Source organism: Trichosurus vulpecula, chromosome 2 (genome assembly GCF_011100635.1).
Source record: "Trichosurus vulpecula isolate mTriVul1 chromosome 2, mTriVul1.pri, whole genome shotgun sequence".
NCBI lineage: Eukaryota > Metazoa > Chordata > Mammalia > Diprotodontia > Phalangeridae > Trichosurus > Trichosurus vulpecula.
In genome coordinates, this window is record NC_050574.1 from 224,614,040 (window position 1) to 224,636,273 (window position 22,234).

Genomic DNA, 22,234 nt, shown 5'->3' on the forward strand with positions numbered 1-22,234 from the left:
TCCCGCTGTGTCTCCTTCTCTCTCTGTCTCTCTCTCTCTCCCTTCTCTCTCTGTCTCTCTCTGTCTCTCCCTCTCCCTCTCTCCTCTCTCTACTTCTCTCTCTCTCCCCCTCCCCCACCACTTCACCTCTTCATTCCCTGCCATCATTTAAGACTCAGCTCAAATCACACCTACTGTAGGAAGCCTTCCCCCCTCCAAGCGTTGCCTCCCCTCTTAAAATTTGAGTTTCTTGAGGGCAGGAACTGTTTTTGCCTTTCTTTGTAATCCCAGCACTTGATGTGATCAAACCTGCACTCCTTAGGAAATTGCTTTGGCAGTTGTGTGGTGCATGGGTTGGAGTTGGGAGAGACTTGAGGCAGAGGCCAGTTAGGAAGCTGTTGCAGTAGTCCAGGCAAGAGGGAGTCAAGGCGGGTGGTAACATGAATGGAGAGAAAAGCATTGTATAGGAGAGGTGTTGACAAGACTTGGCAGTAGATTGTATATGTGAGTCGAGTATGAGTGAAGAGTCCAAGATGATAGCAAGGTTGTGAGCTTAGGTGACTGGGAGAGGATGGTAGTGCCCTCAACAATTATAGGAAAGTTGGGAAAAGGGCAGGACTTGGGGGAAAAGATAGTGGTATCTGTTTTGGACATGTTGAGTTTTCAATGTCCGTAGGACATCTAGTTTGAAATAGCCAAAGCAAGTTGTTGATGCATGGCTGGACATCAAGAGAGAGACAAGAGTTGTGTATATAGGCTTGGGGAAGTCTACTTAGAGATGATCATTAAATCCATAGGAACTGATGATGTCACTGAGTGACAGTGTGTAGGGAAAGAATAGACAAAAAGTCCAAGATAGAGCCTTGGGGTACACAACGATTTAAGGGACATAATGTGGATGATGAAAAACAAAGCTGCAAAGGGGCAGTCAGACAGGTAGGAGATCCGAGGGAGTAATGCCAAGAAGACCCAGAGATGACAGAGTGTGTAGGAAGAGAGGGTGGTCAGAAGTGACAAAAGGGACAGAGGGGCTAAGGAGGATTGCAATTGAGAAAATGCTGATCCTGTTCAAATTGTTTTGCTTCCCAAGTGGCAAGAATATATAGAACACAATTCTGTGGAAAACTAAGATCTTCATTCCAAGTTGACTTGCAAGACAACTGTGAAAATACAACTTACTTGTTATTGGTGGCCTATGCATTGGAAATGTGTTTCCAAAGTCTTCTGAGAGTTAACATAATACAATGCAAAGAATGCTGAATCTGAAATTGGAACTCTGGGTTTGGCTCCCAGCTCTGATTCTCTGATAGCTATATGACCATTGGCAAGAGATTTAAGCTCTCTGAATCTCAGTTTACTCATCTGTAAAATAGAAAAAAGCCTACCCATTTTATGGAAATATAAGGAACACACTATGCAAACATTAGAGTGGCATATAAATGTGAACTGTTGTTCCCTCTAAAATGATCATTTATCTACAGACCTATAGTTAGTTTTACTAAGAAAAATAATTGTTTCCCATAGGAACCACGAGCAAGAGACCACTGCCCTTCCCAACATGTTGTAAACTTCCCCAGAGGATGTGATGTTTCGATATGACACTGTTTGCATTAGGCATTGTCAGCACTGTTAGCATGGTGCCCAGGGACACACCCAGTTCTGTAAGCCTCCCTTGTTGCAGTAGTGGCTCAGCCTGCATTCAGGAGCATTCCACATGTGATCCCACAAGCTCACCTGCACAGGTGCAGTCTGACTACTCTTCCTAGGGGACAGTTCAGCTATTCCATTTGTTGAAGGCTAACTCTACATTCTGGGGCAGCTAAGTGACAAAGTAGATAGAGCACTGGGCCTGGAGTCAAGAAGACTGAAATTAAAGTTTGACTTTAGACACTTAGTAGCTGTGTGTCACTTAACCCTGTTTGCCTCAGTTTCCCCATCTGTAAAATGAACTTCGAAGTGAAATGGCAAACCACTCTAGTATCTTTGGTAAGAAGACTCCAAATGGGGTCACCAGGAGTCAGACACAACTGAAACCACTGTACAACAACACACATGGAATTTAACAGGATTCTTCAACTAGTTAACTTTATTCCTAGAACAGAGCATCTTATTTCAGGAGCTACTATGTGAGGAAGCAGCATGATAATCCAGTGTTCCTTTGCTGTAAGATTCAGGAGATGTGGGTTCTAGCTCTGGCTGTACCCTTAATTATGTATGTGACAAAACCAGTTAATCTTTCTCCCTCTAAAATTAGAAAGTTAACCCTTTTGCCCTTACTGCTTCTAAGATTTTGTTTATTGAATATTTCAAAAGTGTAAGAGATTGAGCAAAAGTGTTAAACGGTTATTTCTCCTAAGACTAATTAATAATTACATATTAAAAAAAACTATGTATTTCATAATCAGTAATTACTTGATTGCAAATAATTTTATTTCTTTCATCAATGTGGAAATTCTCTCTATAGAGTTCTGTGATTTTTATAATCTTAGAGAGTTGTCTGGGACACAGACATTAAGTGACTTGCCCAGATCATACAGCTGGTGTGTGTTAAAGGCAAGACTTTGAACCTCCATCTTCCAGACTCCAAAGCAACACTTCTATCTATGGTTCAAAGTTGCTACTCTACAACTAATTATATAAACTCTATGTGAAAAGAAGATTCTATAGATTATTTCAGCTGTTAGGGCAATGCATGAGAACCATCATGATAGAGTAAATATTTCTCTGCTTTGTAATTCTCAAGGAAAGTCATGCAGTAATGGAACCTGCTAATCAGCCAATGAGGATCTCCCTTTTCTTTTGTTCGGTTAGATGTTAATTATCTTTAAAAAACCCAGCCAATCACATCCCCCCCCCAAAAAAACCCTCACAAATGTTTTCAATCTATATTGAATAACAGGTTGTTAGAAGTTTTTTTTTGTTGTTGTTGTTTTTAAATTTAAAGTGCCATGGTTTGGTCTAAGTGGCTGTCTAAAACTCAACCAAATATATAGTAACTCATAACCTCTATTACTTTATTGTTCCAGAGAGGAAGAATTTTTTTAAAAAAAATGAATTTCATCATTTTACAGAAATGTTACACAATTGGTATATCTTTAATTATTATGTCTTGTATAATTCCTTTCATATGAGAATCGTAGGCTCAGATTAAGCAGTAACAAAATTTTTCCAGTTCATATTAAATTCATTTCCAAGTCAGATAGATTTCAGTTTGGAACTTGGATAGCAGCAATGAAAATATCAATATATCTTGTCATTTATTAACATAAGTCTCTGGATTATATTTTGACTTCTAGTTGAATGACTTTTCAATTCCATTTAAGATAGAGTAAAAAAGGGAATTAATTTGGCCAAAGCTAATGAATATTAAACTCCTCTGAGGATTGAGAATTACTTAATATATAATTATAAAATCATAGTTTTATAACATAATCTATCCCCATACTAATGACGAACATTTTTTTATCTTGTTGTTGAAAATACTTTAAGTAAAATGCTCTTGGGAAGCAGACAAGAATTGACAAGGAAACCTTACATGGCAACAACAAAATCCTCCCTAAGTATAACTAAGATATCCTCAGAAAAGTAAGTTTTAACTGATTTTGTTTTCTATTTTAGGTCTAACTTTGGAAAAAATTAAATCATTTTTGGAATGTTACAAAATAGGTAACTTTTTTAGGTGTTTCATCACTTTACAGATTTGTAAATACCTAGATATCTCTTAATATTCCTTTAGAATTGTATAAACATTTGTAAAATTATTAAAAACTGTCCTTGTATTTTCAAGACTATAAGACCATTTACTCATAAGTTTAAGCTGAATAGTTAACCTGTCTTCAGACCTGGTAGCTTACAATAATCATCCTGGTTAAATATTTCAAGGATCTGATTTTGTCAGAGCAGATTCTTCCTCCCCAAATGCAAACTATAATCCTCTATACCTCAGTAGTTAGTCATTTGAGTTCCTGTGGCCACCTTGGTGATAAAATTCTCTCAGTTTAGCTAGTCTAGTTGTCAGATAACAGGTATACATGGCTATCTCCAGACTTGTCCTAATCAGCAGAATGAATATAACTTGCCAGAACTTTCTGTTTAACCAATATATTGAAAACCAAGACTTGGCTCTATGCACAATGAGACATGAGAGTACGACTTTATTCTAAATGATACCCAATAAAATACTTCTCTCACTGTCTTCTATACACTATCCCCACAAAGGTTTCCATATTATAGAAAGTAAAAATATATACCTTTCTACAGTTTTTGGGTATAGTAAAGTAAAAGCTAGAAAGAAAAATCAAGATTATCTTCTTTCCCATCCCCCACCCCCTAGGACTAGCGGTGATTACAAAAAATCAAGCTATTAACAAAAAATGCACAGGCAAAGGAGAAAGAATCCAACCATAGAGAGTTACTATGGGAATAGAAAAGACCAGGGTTCATCTTCAGAGAAAGATAGTGAAACAGAGAAACCCTCTTCTACCCTGAAGAGTAACGGCAAATGGTCACCCACCAAAAGAGAATTCATAGAAGAACTTAAAAAAAGACTTTAAAAATCAAATGAGAGAGATTTAGGAAAAAGTGAAAAAAAATAATAAATAAGAACAATCCAAGAAAAGCAAGAAGATTGTGAAAAGAAAGTCAACCAATTAGAAAAAGAGATCTGGAATCTTAAGGAAGAAAATGACTCCTTGAAAATCAGAATTGGGCAAGGGGAAGCCAGCAAAATCATGAGAACAAAAAATAACAAAACATAAAGAATGAAAAAATAGAAAAGAATGTGAAACATCTCATAAGAAAAACAACTGATCTGGAGAAGAGATCAAAGAGATAAAACATAAGAATAATTGGACTACTTGAAAGCTATTATCAAAAAAAAGTATCTTGATACAATAATGCAAGAAATAATTAAAGAAAATTGTCATGAAGCATTACAAGAGGAGAAAGTAGAAATAGAAAAAATCCACCAATCATCACCTAAAAGAGATCCTGCAAGGAAAACACAAAGGAATATTATAGTCAAATTCTGAAATCCCCAGCAACAAGAAAAAAAAATTTACATATTGCAGTACTGCAATTAGATCATACAAGACCTAGCAGTGGCAACACTAATTGACCACCAGTCTTGGAAGACTATATATTGAAGAGCAAACGAACTGGGCTTCTGGCCAAAAACCTCATACTCAGCAACATAATCCTGATGTATATGTGTATGTACGTATATGTATGTATATATCAATATTTATATATAAAGATACATAAATTTATATATAAAAATAAATATACCCTCACTTAATCGTAGCCTGTCAGGGGAGGAAGGGGGAAAAAGAACAAAGTAAAAACTGTACAGCAGAGAACAAAAGAAAACCTACTAGGAAACAAAAGATGGACAGCTTTTAACACAAGGTGTAGTATTTGAAATGGCAATTTATTGCTATATATTTTGAATCCTCTCTTATGTTCTGCTGTGCACATGACATTGTTTTCTTATTTTAGATTTGTTTATAATGTTTCTTTTTCTTTTCTTATTATGTATTTAAGTTTTAGTATTCAAGTGTAAAATAAAAAAGCTCTACACACACACACACACACACACACACCCTTTTCTTCTCCCAGGAGAGGATTGTTTGTATGGTAGATCATTTATCTATCTCTTGCTTACCTCTGGTCTTGGAAGGTATTTTCCTTTATTTTAAAATTTTACTTTGTTACTTAAGCTAACAAATGCTAAACTACTTTTATTCTATTTGAGATAATTACATATTCTAGAGAAATGAAATGCTTGGTTCAGACTGAACCCAAGGCCTTGGGAGCTCCTCTGAAACAATTGGAAAAAGTAGAAGAGCAGTATTGAACTGTTAGGAGCCTGGCAATTCAGAATTTTTGGAATTCTCTAGAAACAAAATTGTAAACTGGTGAGAACAGCAGGCTTTAAGAAAACAAAAGTAGACATTTTCCTTCCTTGCTATCTTTTCATAGCAGCAGCCTTTTCCCATGTCAGGCTTTGAAAAGATAAGCCATACCTTGAAAAAGTGGAGAATGAGTTGCTTAGAAAGAGAAAGCCTAAAGAGGAGTGACTTGTTAGGGAAGCTCTGCCCACTTAAAGAGAGGGGGAGTAAGTTGGATTTTGTTGTTAATATTCACTCATTTTTTCAGTCCTGCCAGACTCTTCATGACCCCATTTGGGGTTTTCTTGGCAAAGATATTGGAATTGTTTTGCCATTTCCTTCTCCAGCTCTGTTTACAGGTAAGGAAACTGAGGCAAATGGGTTAAGTGACTTGCCCATGGTCACAGCTAGCAAGTGTTTGTGGCCAGATCTGACCTAGGTCCTCCTGACCCCAGGCCCAGCGCTCTACCCACTGTGCCACCTAGCTGCCCTTGTGAGTTGTATTAGGATGCTCAATAGATAATTGATATCTTTACTGCCTTCCTTCCCAACTCCACTTAATGCCGGCATTTATCTAGGGTGATGTAGGTTACCGCATTACCATTAAGCAGCACTAGAAGGGCACGGCATACTTTGCTGGAAATCAGTAGATGTTTGTTGTGTTAGAGGATAAACTTATAGATGTACCTACAAGTCCATAGTTCTGTAAAGTCCTATTGAAGAGAATCTGTGGAAATCAGGAGATAAAAGATACATATTATATAACTTTTGAGCCAATGATTTGTTCAACTCTTGTTGAATTAATGCTTAGTGGTTCCAAATAATAAACTTTCAAATTCATATTGAGACCATAATGATGTCGGTCTGTTAGATGTTTTCTCACAGAACTGTTGAAGGCATTACCATGTTTCCTCAGCTGTGCTGGTCAGATTCTGTTTTGTACAACTAGAACTCAGAGAATTCATTTAATGTTCATTTATCTAACCTTTATTTGTTTGTTTATTGAATAAATATGTATTAAGCACATGCACTGTGCTAAGGATGGGGTACAAAGGTGCAAAGATTATAAAGAGTCCCTAAAGAGTTTACAATATTCTAGAGAAAATAAAAACATGTATATAGATAAATACCTTAGTGATATCATCAAAGTCCTTACTCCCTCCACTGGTATCATACATGCCCCAGATAATGCCAGTTAGAAGAAGAGTGGAAACGGTTTTGAGATTAAATGAGGATAGAGAGAATAGGCAGAGCTGGAAGAATCAAAGTCAGATTCATAGAAGAGGCAGCTTAGAAGAATGGGTAGGATGGGGTGGGGGGCAGAGCCAAGATGGTGAAGTAAAGGCAGGGACTCACCCGAGTTCTCCTCCAAACCCTCCAAATACCTTTAAAAATGACTCTAAAATTCTAGATTGGCAGAACCCATAAAAATACAGAGTGAAACTAATTTCCAGCCCAAGAAAACCTACAAGGTAGGCAGGAAAGGTCTGTTGCACCAGAATGAGAGAGAAGTACGGTCCCACACAAGCTGTGCCAGTGAAGCCTGGGCCTCAGCAAATCCTGGAGCAGGCCTCAGAGCTACTGAATTGCTGGCAGCTGTGGCAGTTTCCAAACCTCTTGGCCCACAGACAACAGGGACAACTTAGAAGGCCAGCAGGAAGGGTGTGTCACACCAGGATAGGAGTGGAGTGCAGTCCAGTGCAGGCCCCACTAGCACAGCACAGCCCCAGCTACCCAGGAGCAAGCCTTGGGAGTGACTGAATCAACAGCAGCAGCCACTGCTTTCAGGGCTCCCAGCCTACAGATGGTAAGGGAGTTGGAAAGGGGATCAGAAGGAGATTACAGGGGTCTTTTGCTAGCACTGAGGCAGGACTCTGATGCTTTGGCAGCACTCAGATCCCAGTCCTGGGTGGCAGTCCCAGGATGAGGAGGAGCACTAGCATAGCAGAGTTTATGGTAGCAGGGGAGGGGGTCTTCTCTCACAGTTCCAGGGCAGAAAAGAGTTTTGTGGTCACTCACAGATCACAACACAGTCCAGGAGAGTAGAAAACACCCCTCCTTCGATCATACCACCCTGGGAGAACTGAAAACTTACAGGTCACCAGAAATATCTCTGAAAACAGCTGCACAAAACCCCTGAAGCTTGGTACAGTTCACTCTCCACCCTGGAAGCAGAGCCCTACTTTAACAAACAGTTAAAAGTCCAGTAATAGGCTGGGAAAATGAGCAAACAATGGAAAAAATCTCTGACTATAGAAAGTTATTATGGTGACAAGGAAGATCAAAATACACACTCAGAAGAAGATAGCAAAGTCAAAGCTCCTACATCCAAAGCCTCCAAGAAAAATTTGAATTGGTCTCAGGCCATGGAAGAGCTTAAAAAGGATTTTTAAAATAAAGAAAGGTAGGGGGGAAATTGAGAAGAGAAATGAGAGTGATGCAAGAAAATCATGAGAAAAGAGTCAACAGCTTAGTGAAGGAGACACACAAAAAAAATACTGAAGAAAATAACACCTTGAAAAACAGACTAGGCCAAACGGCAAAAGAGGTCCAAAAAGCCAATGAGGAAAAGAATGCCTTAAAGAATAGAATTGGCCAAATGGAAAAGGTGGTCCAAAAGGTCACTGAAAAAAAAATAATTGCTTAACAATTAGAATGGAGCAAATGGAAGCTAATGGCTTTAAAACAAACCAAGAAGCAATAAAACAAAACCAAAAGAATGAAAAAAATGGAAGACAATGTGAAATATCTCATTGGAAAAACAGCTGACCTGGAAAAGTGATCCAGGGGAGATAATTTTAAAATTATTGGACTACCTGAAAGCCATGATCAAGAAAAGAGCCTAGGCATCATCTTTCAAGAAATTATCAGGGAAAACTGAACCAGTGAGTAAAATAGAAATTGAAAGAATCCACCAATCACCTCCCGAACAAGATCCAAATCAAGATCTAAAATCAAAATGAAAACTGCCAGGAATATTACAACCAAATTCCAGAATTTCCAGGTCAAGGAGAAAATATTGCAAGCAGCCAGAAAGAAACAATTCAAGTAATTCGGAGCCATAGTCAGGATAACACAAGATTTAGCAGCTTTGACATTAAAGGATCAGAGGGCTTCATATATGATATTCTGGAGGGCAAAGGAGCTAGTATTACAACCAAGAATCACCTACCCAGCAAAGCTGAGTATAATCCTTCCAGGGGAAAATGGGTATTCAATGAGATAGAGGACTTTCAAGCATTATTGATGAAAAGACCGGAGCTGAATAGAAACTTTTACATTCAAATACAAGACTCAGGAGAATCATAAAAAGGTAAACAAGAAAGAGAAATCACAAGGGACATGGCAAGATGATATTTGTAACTCATAAGACCTTTCTCATTATTAGGGTAGTTAGAAGGAGTATATATAGACATAGGGCACAGGTGTGAGTTGAATATGAAGGGATACTATCTAAAAAATTAAGGTGTGGGAGAGGAATGTACTTGGAGAAAGAGAAAGGGAGAGGTAGAATGGGGTAAATTATCTCACAAAGAAGAGGCAAAAAAAAAAGCTTTTACAATGGCGGGGAAGAGGAGGGAGGTGAGGGGGAGTGAGTGAACCTTACTCTTACCAGAATTGACTCAAAGAGGGAATAAGATACACAGGCAGTGGAGTATAGAAATCTATCTTACTCTACAGGACAGTAGAAAGGGAAGGGGATAAGGGGTGGGGGGCGGTGATAGAAGGGAGGGCAGATTGGGGAAAGTTGTTGTCAGAAGCAAAACACTTGAGGAGGGACATTGAAAGGAGAAAGAGAATAAAATAAATGGGGGCAGGGGGAATATGATGGAAAGAAATACAGTTAGCAATAGTAACTGTGAAAAAAAATTTTGAAACAAATTTCTCTGATAAAGGCCTCATGTCTCTAACATATAAAGAACTGTGTCAAATTTATAAAAATAAGAGCCATTCCCCAATTAATAAATGATCAAAAGATATAATCAATTTTCAGATGAAGTAATTAAAGCTATCTATAGACATATGAAAAAATATTCTAACTCACTATTGATTGGAGAAATGCAGATTAAAACAATTCTGAGGTACTACCTCATACTGATTAGATTGGCTAATAGGACAGAAAAGGTAAATGACAAATGTGGAAGGGTTGTAGGAAAAAATGAGACATTAATGTACTGTTGGCAGAGTTGTGAACTAATTCAACCATTCTATAGAGCAATTTAGAACTATGCCCAAAGGGCTATAAAACCATGTATACATGCCTTTTGACCCAGCAATACCACTACTAGGTCTGTATTCCAAAATAGATTTTAAAAAGAGAAAAGGACCTATATGTACAAAAATATTTATAGCAGTTCTTTTCTGGGGGTAAAGAATTAGAAATTGAGGGGATGCCCCTTAATTGGGGAATGTCTGAACAACTTATGGTATGTCATTATGATGGAATACTATTGTACTTTAAGAAATGGTGAGCCAGATGCTCTCAGAAAAACTTTGAAAGACTTGCATGGGCTGATGCAAAGTGAAATATACTGGATACAAGGTAATAGCAATATTTGTAAGATGATCAGCTGTGAATGGCTTAGCTAGCCGCAGCAATACAACAATCCATGACAACTCTGGAGGATGTACAATGAAAAATGCTATCCATCCCCAGAGAACTGATGGCATCTGAATATAGATTGAAGCATGCTTTTTTTCTACTTTATTTTTCTTGAGTTTTTTTTGTCTGTGTTTTCTTTCACAACATGACTATTATGGCTATGTTTCTCATGACTATATGTATATAACCTATATCAATTTCTTGCCTTCTCAGTGAGGGGAGGGAGGACAGAAGAGAATTTGGAACTCAAAGTTTTAAAAACAAATGTTAAAAATTGTTTTTACATGTAACTAGGGAAAAATTAAATACTAAATAAATACTGTAATGTTAATGGTGGGGGGGGGGGGCGGCATAAGATCTTCCCTGCCCATCAATAGGCCTCATGTGGAGCCCATTAAGGGAAGCTTGCTTGCTTGTAGGAAGGCTTATACACCTTTCATTAATTTTTAATTAGGCACTGAGCCTAAAGAGTATATATTCAGAGAGATGAGCTTTTGCTTTTGGGGCTCACTTATGAGAAAGATGTGATTCCCTAGTCGAGACTCTGAATGGCTGTATGTTCAGAACCTCTGACTGCTCAGAGGTAAAGGCTCTCTTGATTCAGTGGTAGATGTAAAGCTTTGATTCAGGCAGTAGAGCCTTGTCTGTTGGTCTTTATTTTTCTTTGTATTTTTTCTGTTTAAATTAAAGAAGATTGTTGACCCCTGAAACAGCTATCTTTACTTAGTAAAGCAGATAAAAGAACTTGCACTAGCAGCCATCCTGGGTGTGCCAATGTGGTTGCTGTTACACATACAAAAAAAAGAACAGGAAGAATGTCAACAAGGGAATGGGGGTAAGTGATTCTAGGGGCAGGGAATAGTGTGAGCCAAAGGTACACAGGTAGGAAAGTGTATGAGAGGTTTGGAGAACAGCAAATAGTGAAACTTGTCAGGAGTTCAGAGTGTATAAGAATAGGAATAATGTGAACCAGTGGTTCTTAAGGGAACTATGTTGTTATTTCAGTCACATCTGACTCTTCGTGACCCCGTTTGGGATTTTCTTAGCAAAGATACTAAAATGGTTTGCCTTTTCCTTCTCTGGCTCATTTTTACAGATGAGGAAACTGAGGCAAACAGGATTAAGTGCCTTGCCCAGAGTCACACAGCTAGTAAGTGTCTAAGGCTGGATTTGAACTCAGGTTTTCTTGACTCCAGGACAGGTGCTAGTGTGTTGCATCTAGATTGTAGAAGGCCCAGAATGCCAGGCTAAGGAGATTGAATTTTATTCAATAGATAATGGAAAGTTACTTAAGTTCTACAACAATGGAGTGATGCTGTTAATTTTTTGCTTTAGTAAAATTAATTTCACAGCAATGGCTTGGAGAAGAAAGCAACTGGAAGAAGGAAGACCTATTAAAAAGTCATTGCACATGAGAGGTGAGGATCTGAACTAGGGTTATTGCAGAAATGAAATTCACAGAACTTAACAGTTATTTGAATAGAGGGAGGGAGGTAGAGAGAAACAATTTTAATGGCTCTGAAGTTAGGAGCATGGGTGACTGGTAGAATGGTGAAACCATTGCCAAAAATTAGAAAGTCAGGGAGTAGTGCAGGTTTAGGGAGAGAGGTGGTTTATTTCCACTTTAGACATGTTTGATGTTTAGACATTTGAGATATTGATGGGAAATTCAGGTAGAAGTCTAGGAGTTAGTTGAAAATTTGAGTTTGGAGTTGGGAGAGAGGTCAGAGCTGGAGGTATAAATTTGGCAGGCAATCAGTATCAATTAAGCACCTACTATTAGCCATCAGTTGTGGTAGACACTAGAGATAAAGATATAAAGAATGAGACATCTCTATCTGCAAGGACCTTACATTCAAATGGGTCACTGATATAAAATTAGTAGTTGAAGCTAGAAGAATAAATGACATCACTATTAGAGAGTGTATGAAGACAATAAACTGTATCAGAGCCTCCTGAACTGAGAAAAATCATATAGGGACATGGCACCACCTAGTAATTCTATCTAGCAACTTTCAAGGCTCTCATTTCACATTTTGGATAGATTTTTTTAGTTTTATTTTTTAACTGGTTTTACTGGTGCCATTTACTCTTACTCATCAAAAGTTATTTCTGGATGCATCACTCCCACTTTTTTGCCGGATAGTTGAAATTTGACAGTGATGGCCATTGAATATTTGAGTGGTTAACCAATTTCTAGTCACATAAATTTCTTCGTAGGTGATTTCTTTCATAATAACAACACAAATGGCAGATATAAAATGTCTGCAAAATTACTTTTATTGTGCATATTTAAGTTGATAAAGAATGGCTCTATTTTAGGAGCATATCCATTAGAAATGGAGATACCAATGTGGTTATTGTAGCAAACCTTTCATTTCTAAGTTTTTCAATTCAAGTCACTGGTTGAATAAGTGTTAGTGCTATAGATTGGAGTATCAAATGTAAAGATATAGAGCTATGAAAAATTTGAAAATATTTATATGGTGTTTTTATTAAACACACACACAGGTAGCATTTGTTTTTGTTTTAATCTTGAAAAGGAAATTTGATTAATGTAAAACATTATAAAACTGATTCTGTTTATTTTACCAGTCAAGTTGGATGCCTAGTTTTTCTGGATAATACATATCACATGAGTTTCTCTCATTCCTACCAGATTTAATACCCATTAATATCAGCAGATATTTTCAGAAGTAAGATCTAAAAATGAAGGTTAAGCATTTATTATTTGAGCTTCTTATTTTACAAACAAGCTTTTTTTTAATATTATCCTCAGGCAATAGCAATGTTGTTGAACTCTGTCTGCAAGTACAGGATGTCCCAAAGCCCTTAGTGCAGTTTTAGGCTACTAAAGATTAAAACTGCACTAGGACTTTTGGGACATTCTGTATGTCAGTTAGCAGTAACAGGAGATGATTTATAAACTGTAGAAAGAATATTGCCTTAAGATCAGTATGTCCATTTTCTTTACTTCAACCACATCTAAATAAGGATGCCACCTGTAGTAGATAGCATGCCACACTATGGACCTTTCAAAAGTGTCTAGAAATGCTTGTTACCATGACAAAAATGATACAGAAATGTGATTTTTTTCTTTTGTAATTAGTTTGGTGCTATTACAACATAAACACCAAGTATTTGGGAAAAATCATAGACTTTATTATTAACAAAAAAGACAGACAAGAAAAATGTTAATAACTTCTGACCTGTGTGCCGTTTCCCACTGCTACAAAATCTTTATAATACTAATCTATGTACACAATATTTATATATATTTCATATATGTGTATATACATATATAAGTCATCCTTATTTGAAGATGCAAAAAAAGGGAAAAGGCAGGCTTTCATAAGTTATACTGTCCAGCACACCGTATCTTTACAATCACACAATTGACTGAAGGGATGAGGGTGGAAGGAGGGATTTGTTAAGTTCCAACTACGTGCCCGGACTGTGCTAAGGACTTTACAAACACTTTCTCACATGATCCTCCCAACGAACCTGTGATATAAGGACTATTGTTATCCCTATTCTATGTAAACTGAGTAAACTGAGACAGACAAAGGTTAAGTGACCTGGCCAGGGCTGCACAGCTAGTAAGTGTCTAAAGACGTATTTGAACTCAGGTCTTCTATTCTCTGCACCATCTGGCTGCCAAGATAATACAAGGTCTCATTATACTTCTTGTTTATTGATTATAGGAAGGTATTTGATTTGATGGAGAGAAGTGCCACTTTAAAATGTCTTCTCCAACAAGGTATTTCCCAAGCATCACCCATGACTCTTTGATCTGCCACATCAAAGATAGTACTTTTTTAATTCAGTGATCCTCTGATTCTTAATATCCAGAGTAACATAATGTAAAACAGCTGGACTCACCAGAGTTCTTTTTGACTGTCATGGTGGCTATCCAGCACAGAATCCAAATAGAAGAGAGGAATGTTCTGTCTATGTAGATGGATGTTCTTGTTTGTAAATTATATTGTGTTGATTACAATGAGCCCCAGAACACTGCAGAGCTTCCTAAGTGATAGCCATAGTCAGTCAAAAGTGTTCTGCTTCAGTTCTTGCCACACAGGAAAAGCTAAGAGCCTATACCGTGATGTGCAGTTTAATGGACACACTATAGAACACACCTCTTAGAATAAACATCTTGAGCAGAATCTGCCCGGAGACAGTGCACTGGGCTTGGAATTGAATGTAAGGAGAGTCGGCTGGATTACTTCGGGGAAATTGCAGTTTTTCATGACTTTTCAAATAAAATGTCCTTCTTTTTAACATCAGTATAACTTAAGTAGTTCTATATTACAGCAGGCCATGGAGTTCTACAGTCTCTTCAGAATTCAAGTTTCTGGTCACCCAGAGTCATGGAGGGTTATGGAGATAGGCATGAGTAAGCTACAGCACTTTACTGATGGAAAATCATATGGGAGAAGTAGTTTTAAAAATATATATGAGACTGTGACCAGAAAATAGGGTGAATCACTTCATGTGATGGAAAGGAGGGATAACCAGTAGATAGCCCATGTGCCTCCAGTTTCATTCATAGACCATCAAGGAAGCTGGAGGAAGGCTGACCATCAGATGTACTAAGTGGAGCTTCTGTAGAGGACTTATGAGAAGTTGTATAAAAGAGTCACATGAGCTGAGTAGATACTGGATGGGTTGTAGTCTGTACTGTTGGAAAGGTAGTACTCACATCAATGACACCATCAATCCATCAAAGTATTATAATGAGAATATTGTATTTGTAGTTTTCTACCTATCATTAAAAAAACCCACAGCTCATATAAGTCCTTATAAAAGAAACAGAATATTTTGTTAATCATTATTTACTTTAATATCTAGGAAGAAAATTTCCTCAAAGCGTAGTGAAAATAAAGATTTATTTACAAATTCAGACAATAAGTTATGGTCATCTTCCTTCTTACAAGAAAAAACAGGTAACGGTTTTCATTCAATTACAGGTGTGTCTAAATTAATTATCCATCTTCATATAAATCTGTGACTGAAGGCTTACTTGTCTTAATAGATAATGTTTGGTATAATGACTAATTAAAAATAAGTCTCATGGAAATATTCATCTCATAATATTTGTCTTATGAAATTTGGATAATATGGTATTTATATAATGTTTGCTAAATGGTCTACATGCATTATCTCATTTGATGTTCACAACAGTCCTGTGAATGAAATAAGATATTATTATCCCAATGGGAGTAGAGGGAGTTGAGTACCATGATTGCTTCTGTCTGGTGCTCCTGGTGTGAAAACTCCCTCCACCAATGCAGATCCATTTTACAGATGAGAAAATGGATGCTCAGAGAGAACAAGGAACTTATTTCTTGCCATTCATCTAGTAAGTATTAGAGGAGGGATTTGAAATCAATTCTGATCAAATTCCAAATTCTATGTCAAGCACTCTTTCCAGTATACGTATTGCCTTATTGTCTCGACTGTTCATCATATAATGGATGCTTGACTTCAGGGCTTGTCACCATATCTATACCTAGGGAAGTTATACATTCTAGGCCGTTTAAGTCTTAGTTTAAGTAATAACAGGTTCCTCTGGTTATTTTAGGGTAATACACCTCCAACTAGTTCTTTTTATAGCAACAACAATATATGTATGTTCCAAACTTTAAATTGCTATGTATCATCTATTGTGATGATGAAGAAGATGATGATGAGTTATGAAGATAAAATGTAGTTCTGTTTTGTTTAAAAGAAATTTTATTTCCTGAATTGTATATCTGAACATTTTGGATATATGTCATACACACAAACATATAACCTATATAAGTATTTAGGCTGGTTTCTGTGTGTGTATGTATATATATATATATATGTATATATATATATATATGTGTGTGTGTGTGTGTGTGTGTGTGTGTGTGTGTGTATAAATGTATGTATGTATGTATTTTTGGAAAAAAACAGCCTATATCCTTGGGACCATCTTCTAATAGCAGATAAACCCTGTCCATCTGTTTGTTCCTTAAGGATACAAACACTTGATATTTATTACTGTCATCCATATTTTAAATTATCCTGATTTTATATACCCCCTGAAAGTTCTAGGTTTGTTGCTCCTGCAACATCACATCAGATATTTCTCCATTATTACTAATCAGGAAAGACTTTGGCTGTGAACTCTGAGCAAAGCATTTTTCTTGATTCCCAGTGAGAGGAGTCTAGCTTTAAAATTCTGTGAGTCTTTGATTTCTAGTGAAAACACCGCATCATTTCATTTGGGATGGTGACTAGTCAGCCTGAATGAGCATCTACTCTTCCCTCCATCCTGTCACTAATGTCTCCATCCTGCTCCTTGGCCTACTGATCTCCAGCCTGCTGTCATTCACATCTACATTTTGTTGTAAAACAAAACAACCTCCTTAACCCTACTTTATTTCCCATTCAACTGAGCCCTCTTTACTCTTCCGCATATGGTTTTTACCTATACTTCTGAAACAATGTGGTAGAGTACTTTTCTTTTTTTCTGATTTTATTATTTATTTAATATTTTTAGTTTTCAGCATTGATTTCCACAAGATTTTGAATTACAAATTTTCTCCCCGTTTCTACCCTTCTCCCCCCACTCCAAGATGGCATATATTTTGATTACTCCATTGCCCACTCAGCCCTCCCTTCTGTCACCCCACTCCCCCCCCCATCCCCTTTTCCCTTACTTTCTTGTAGGGCAAGATAGATTTCTATGCCCCATTGCCTGTATATCTTATTTCCCAGTTGCATGCAAAAACAACTTTTTTTGAACATCTGCTTTTAAAACTTTGAGTTCCAAATTCTCTCCCCTCTTCCCTCCCCACCCACCCTCCCTAATAAGGCAAGCAATTCAACATAGGCCACACATGTGTCATTATGCAAAACCCTTCCACAATACTCATGTTGTGAAAGACAAACTGTATTTTGCTCCCTCCTATCCTGTCCCCTTTTATTCAATTTTCTCCCTTGACCCTGTCCCTTTTCGAAAGTGTTGCTTTTGATTATCTCCTCCCCCATCTGCCCTCCCTTCTATTGTGCCCCCCTTTTATCTCCTTCCTCCTTCTTTCCTGTGTGTATGGTATTCCCTCCTCAGGTCAATTGCAATGAAAGCAAGATTCACTCATTCCCCCTCACCTGCCCCCTCTTCCCTTCCTACAGAACTGCTTTTTCTTGCCACTTTTATGTGAGATAATTTACCCCATTCTATCTCTCCCTTTCTCCCTCTCTCAATATATTCCTCTCTCATCCCTTAGTTTGATTTTATTTTTTTCGATATCATCCCTTCATATTCAACTCACCCTGTGCCCTCTGTCTACATATATATGCATATTCCCTTCAACTACCCTAATACTGAGGTCTCATGAATTACACACATCATCTTTCCATGTAGGAATGTAAACAAAACAGTTCAACTCTAGTAAGTCCCTTATGATTTCTCTTTCTTGTTTACCTTTTCATGCTTCTCTTGATTCTTGTGTTTGAAAGTCAAATTTTCTATTCAGTTCTGGTCTTTTCACTGAGAAAGCTTGAAAGTCCTCTATTTTATTGAAAGTCTATATTTTGCCTTGGAGCACGATACTCAGTTTTGCTGGGTAGGTGATTCTTGGTTTTAATCCTAGCTCCATTGACCTCCGGAACATCATATTCCAAGCCCTCAGATCCCTTAATGTAGAAGCTGCTAGATCTTGTATTATTCTGATTGTGTTTCCACAATACTCAAATTGTTTCTTTCTGGCTGCTTACAGTATTTTCTCCTTCATCTGGAATTTGGGGACAATATTCCTAGAAGTTTTCTTTTTGGGATCTTTTTCAGGAGGCAATCGGTGGATTCTTTCAATTTCTATTTTACCCTCTGGCTCTAGAATATCAGAGCAGTTCTCCTTGATAATTTCTGGAAAGGTGATATCTAGGCTCTTTTTGTTGATAATGGCTTTCAGGTAGTCCAATAATTTTTAAATTACCTCTCCCGGATCTATTTTCCAGGTCAGTGGTTTTTCCAGTGAGATAGTTCACAATGTCTTCCATTTTTTCATTCCTTTGGTTCTGTTATATAATATCTTGGTTTCTCATAAAGTCACTAGCTTCCACTTGCTCCAATCTAATTTTTTTTAATTTTTTCTTTTTATTTTTAGTTTGCAACACACAGTTCTACATAATTTTGAGTTCCAGATTTTCTTCCCTCCCTCCCCTACTCCCTCCCCAAGATGTCATGGAATCCCATATAACTTCCATGTATAACTTCGCATTGAATTAATTTACACACTAGTCAAGTTGTGGAGAAGAATTATGACCAATGGAATGAATCATGAGAATGGAGAAACAGAACCAAAAAAAAACACAACCCAAAAACAAATACAAAAGAGAGAAAAAAGGGGGGGAGAAAAAGGCAAGCATGAAGTGTGCCTCAATCTGCATTCATCCTTTATAGTTCTTTCTCTGGATGTAGATAACATTCTCCATTGAGAGTCCTTTGGAGTTGTCTTTGCACATTGTGTTGCTGAGAAGAGCAAAGTTTGTCAGGGTTAGTCCTCAGAGAATCCATATATCTGTGGTTGTGTATAATGTTCTCCTGACTCTGCTCCGCTCACTCAGCATTATGTCATGTAGGTTTTTCCAGGTTGTTATGAAGTCCGTATCATCCCCATTTCTTATAGCACAATAGTATTCCATTATCTTCATATACCACAGCTTGTTCAGCCATTCCCCAGTTGATGGGCATCCCTTTGATTTCCAATTCTTAACTACCACAAAAAGAGCCGCTGTAAATATCTTTGTACATATGGGTCCCTTTCCCACTTGTGTGATCTCTTTGGGATACAACCCTAGAAGTGGTATTGCTGGGTCAAAGGGTATGAACATTTTTATAGCCCTTTGGGCATAGTTCCAAATTGCTCTCCAAAATGGCTAGATCAGTTCACAATTCCACCAGAAATGTAACAATGTTCCAATTTTCCCACATCCTCTCCAGCGTTTATCATTTTCCTGTTTTGTTATTTTAGCCAATCTGACAGGAAAGAGATTGCATTTCTCTAATGAGTAGTGATTTCGAGCATTTTTTCATATGCCTATAGATATCTTTAATTTCTTCCTCTGAAAACTGTCTGTTCATATCCTTTGACCATTTCTCAACTGGCGAGCTCCAATCTAATTTTTAAGATAGTATTTTCTTCAGTGGTCTTTTGGACCTCCTTTTCCATTTGGCTAATTCTGCCTTTCAAGGCATTCTTCTCCTCATTGGCTTTTTGGAGCTCTTTTGCCATTTGAGTTAGTCTATTTTTTAAGGTTTTATTTTCTTCAGTATTTTTTGGATCTCCTTTAGCAAGTCATTGACTTGTTTTTCATGGTTTTGTTGCACCACTCTCATTTCTCTTCCCAATTTTTCCTCTACTTCTCTAACTTGCTTTTCTAAATCCTTTTTGAGCACTTCCATGGCCTGAGACCAGTTCACATTTTTCTTGGAGGCTTTTTATGTACGTTCTTTGACTTTTTTGACTTCTTCTGGCTGTATGTTTTGGTGGTCTTTGTCACCAAAAAAAGATTCCAAAGTCTGAGTCTGAATCTGAGTCCATTTTTGCTGCCCGTTCATGTTCCCAGCCAACTACTTGACCCTTGAATTTTTCGTCGGGGTACGACTGCTTGTAGAGTAGAGAGTACTTTGTCCCAAGCTTGAGGGGTTGCACTGCTGTTTTCAGAGCTATTTCTACACAGCAAGCTCTGCCACACCAGCACTCCTCCTCCCCCAAAAACCGCCAACCCAGACCACGACCCACATTCAAGCAGGCTCTGCACTCCTTCTCTGATCTGCCACTTAATTCCTCCCACCAGGTGAGCCTAGGGCCAGAGGCAACTGCAGCTGTAGCTCTGGGAGCAGCCTCAGAGCTGCACCACCTCCGCCACCCCCAGGGCAGAGGCCAACCACGAACTTCTTTCACTCTGTCCCAGCAGTTTTTCCCCCACTAACCTGCTCTGTTGTCTTTGGCATTTATGGGTTGAGAAGTCTGATAACTGCCATAGCTCACTGATTCATGGCACTATGGCCTGTTCTGCCTGCCCCGGTCTGGTTGGTCCGGGCACGGTCCACGCTGGGCTGTGCTCTTCTCCGCTCCCAGCTCTGTGTGATAGACCTTACCGAGTGACCATCCAGGCTGTCCTGGGCTGGAGCCCTGCTTCCCTCTGCTATTTTGTGGGTTCTGCCATTCTAGAATTTGTTCAGAGCCATTTTTATAGATGTTTGGAGGGACCTGGGGGAGAGCTTAGGCAAGTCCCTGTTTTCCAGCTGCCATCTTGGCTCCGCCCCTAGAATATTTTTCTTATAATCAAGGAAGACCTGGGTTCAGATCCCACCATCCAACAGATAGTAACTGTGTGACCATAGAAAGTCACTTAACTTCTAAACCTCAGAGGCATTCTAAAGACCAAATAAGAGGGTGTCCCAAAGTCTTAGTCCAGTTTTTAGTTTTAATCACTGCAAGACTTTTGGGACAGCCGGTGCATAGAAATAATTTTCATAAGTAAATGCTAACTACTACTATTACTAGTAGAATTAGAATTATCCAATAGAATGTAAGCTTCTTGAAGTCAGGAGCTCTTTTGCCATTTGAGTTAGTCTATTTTTTTAAGGTTTTATTTTCTTCAGTATTTTTTGGGTCTCCTTTAGCAAGTCATTGACTTGTTTTTCATGGTTTTGTTGCATCACTCTCATTGTTGTCTTTGCATGCTCAGTATCTAGCACAGTGCTTGCACGTAGATGATTAATAAATGTTTGTTGAATTCCTTTACTACTTTATGGAATATATTCAGGTTCTTTTACCAGTCCTTCTACCTCAAAATATTCCTGTATCTATGACCATATTTTCTCTCTCACTTTCAAAAAAATTTAAATTGTGTTTATTTTATTTTGAACTTAAGAATTAAAACAAGCATTTCCATAACAGTTGAATAGAAGAAAGGTTGATTTTATATGAAACTGCAAATCTATCATGTACAACTTGCTATTACTTTTGAATATACAATAAAGTTATCATGTAACTTTCTTCTTTTTCTTTTTTCCTTCCCTACCCCCCTCTACCCTAGAAATGACTACCATTAGACACACATGCATACACACACGCACACACACACACACACACACACATAAAACCATTCTATACATCTATTTATCAGTTAATTCTCCGGATGCAGCTAGTGTCTTCCTTCATATGCCCTTTGTAGTTAATTGCGTATTTGTAATAGTCAAAATGACTTAGTGACTCAAAATTGTTCTTAAAACAATATTGCTGTTTCCATATACAATATTCTTTTGGTTCTGCTCATTTCACTCTGTTATTTTATGCATTTCTGTCCATGTTTTTCCAAGATCGTTGAGTTCATCATTTTGCATAGCACAGTAGTATTCCAGCATGATTCTTATACCACAACTTATTCAGCCATTCCCCAATTGATGGGCATCCCCACAATATCCAGATTTTTGCCACCACAATGAGAGCTGCTATAAATATTTTAGAACGTATAGGGTCTTTTTCTTTTTCCTTAATCATCTTGGGAAACAGACTTCATAGTAGTACTGCTGGATCAAAGGTAAAAACAGCTTAATAACTCTTTGGGCATCATTCCAGATTGCTCTCCAAGATGGACGGATCAGTTCACAGTTCCACCAATAGGGAATTGGTGTCCCAATTTTTCTACATCCCCGTCAACATTTGTCACTCTCCCCTTCAATGATTTTAACCAATCTGATGGGTGTAAAATGATATCTCAA

General features: G+C 37.7%; 1 long non-coding RNA gene across 1 annotated transcript in view; it reads left to right on the top strand.

The window, feature by feature from the left end:
• Positions 1-22,234, top strand: part of LOC118835737 — a 39,239-nt gene that overhangs the window by 12,084 nt on the left and 4,921 nt on the right. The window lies entirely within an intron of this gene.